This window comes from Convolutriloba macropyga, chromosome 1 (genome assembly GCF_964194025.1).
Source record: "Convolutriloba macropyga chromosome 1, txConMacr16.3, whole genome shotgun sequence".
NCBI lineage: Eukaryota > Metazoa > Xenacoelomorpha > Acoela > Convolutidae > Convolutriloba > Convolutriloba macropyga.
The window spans coordinates 78042252-78044751 of record NC_134468.1 but is presented as its reverse complement, the minus strand read 5'-3'; positions in this window follow the sequence as shown (position 1 = coordinate 78044751).

The following is a 2500-nucleotide window of genomic DNA, read 5'->3' as shown; positions in this document are numbered from 1 at the left end:
CAAAGGCCCAAGCATGCAGATCATGCACAGACAAAGGTAAAAATCTAAAACCCTTAGTTCCTAAATCACAACTAGGGTCGTTACCGCCGCTCATAGAACCAAACCAAGAAATCCAGATGGACTTCGCTGGTCCCATACCTTTTAAGGAAAATACACAGAATAACTACATACTAGTCACGGTTGACCGCTTATCAAGATACCCACACGCAGAAACATTTCATAAATGCGACACAGAAACAGCGCTAGACTACCTCGAACGCTACTGTAAACAACATGGTATCCCTAGATCAATAAGATGCGACCAAGCCCAAGCATTTAAAGCAAAAGAATTCGAAATCTTTTGCAAAAACAAAAAAATAAAACTAATTCTCGCTCCATTCGGAGACCAAAGAGGAACGGGTATGGTTGAACGACTAATGCAAACTATAAAACGACGGCTAGCCGTCCTAGACATAGACCCCAATTCGAGCAATGAAACATTAAGCACTAGGCTCGCTAGCATTATCGAAAACATACGTCTAATACCAAACAAAACAACTAAAACAACGCCATTTGAAGCACATTTTGGACGTAAACCTAACACAGAACTCTCGAATATTGTAACTAAGCCATCACTAGATAACCTTTCGTACAAAAAACTCAAACTTCGTTGTTTAGACAAAAAACTCCTTCGACACGACGTGCTAACCAAGGAAGAACTGTGGAGGCGAGACGGGAACTCCGAAGACGAGTTGGACATACAGTATAAAACCACAGCATCAAATCCGACCACTCCACCGGAGATAGATTCAGACGATTCGGAAAACGTGCCACTAATCAATACTCCCACACGTAAGATCAAACCCTCAGAACTCCACTTCTCCATTGGAGACCACACCACTAAAATTGTATATAATAAGAAAAACATAGCTCGGAAAACAATCATGAGAAAAGCTAAAGAACCAAGACCCGCACTAGCTTCTCAATGGAATATAATACCGGACGGTACAATAACCGGGTACTCACCACACACAGCAACCATAGATACTCCCAAACGGAAAAACACAGTCATAAGAAAAAATGACATAGCTATAGCTACGGAATCTATACCACGCCCACCTCCAGAACCCAAACCCCCCCGGAAACGAAACCACGATTAATTCATATGGTCGCATGTAAAACCGTAGGAGAGTATAAACGTAACCAAGAAAAAATTCGTAAATTCTGTTTAGAAAAAGCGAAAGCAGCAAAGAAAGCACAACCAACCAAGCAAGGGAGCTCTCCTGGCAAAGACGACTCCAAAAGGAGAACACGTCCCAACCAACCCAAACAAAGTACCGCAAAACCCAAATCGAAAATTGAAACAAAATGGACAAAGGACAAACTGGTGAAGATAGCCACCCGCAACCAATCTCGTCAACAAGCAAAAACAAAAGCCCCACCTCGAGCCCAAAGCGGCATACTAAAGAGAAAACTCAATGAATCGGCACCGAAACAGTCATTCAACTACAAAGTTCAACAAGCGGCACTCCTAGAATCTGCCAACATCGCGAAAACAAGCAAAGCCAGTACAAGTCAACCAGATCAGCCCACATCCGAAGTTTCTAATAGATCGTTCCTTATCTTCAACTTCAATGAAACAGACCAGAACAACATGCAAACACATCTTATCAATTCTGACAATCCCGACAGCCCCCATGTCATACACACCAGCGACAACCCATCGGACTTCATGATAACAAGCCCAGACAGCCCCCCTATATACGAGATGGAAGTCAGTACTCCAGATGGAGAGAACGATCAAGCCGAACCACAGTTGATCTCAATCATTCCAGCAAGCAACCCACATAGTCAACGAGCCCCACCTGGCGAAAAGGACGAAATCGGAATTAACCGCGGCAGCTTCGTCAAAAGCACAGCCAAAATCGACAAAACAGTAGACAAAATTCGGTCAGCGCAAGGTAAACCCATCTCGTCAACCCCTTTGCCTCAACTCTGCGCATCCCATTCCACGGAACAACCACCCCCTGAAACCAAAAAGACCCCGGAGATCATTTACCTCTATTCCTCGAATGCGTCACAAGAAACATCAAAAAGCATACCGGAACAGCAAATACCAACCCATACGGAACCCCCTTCTGAGGTTTGCAACAACCCTCACAGCTCGTTGGTGTACAGAACCCCGCCATCCTCCCCAAGAAATGACTCAATCTCCGATCTAAATGACGAAGACATCCAGGAGCTGAACAAAAATTTCTGGTCAGAAATTTTCTCGTAGAGGGGGAAGTGTGGTACACAGAACACAGTATCTACTTGCAACCAAGCACCTAGAAGTATTACCTATAAACTCTTATCTCAAACTCTTGTGCTATTTAACTAATTTCACTGTACATAGATATCTAAACTCCAAGTGGAGTTAACTCTGTTGTTCACTTCACGCCTGACTGACAGGTCTCACATACGCTGCTAATGAGTCATGTTAGAACTCAACTGCAGACGAGTTGTAACAGCGCAAAAAGAT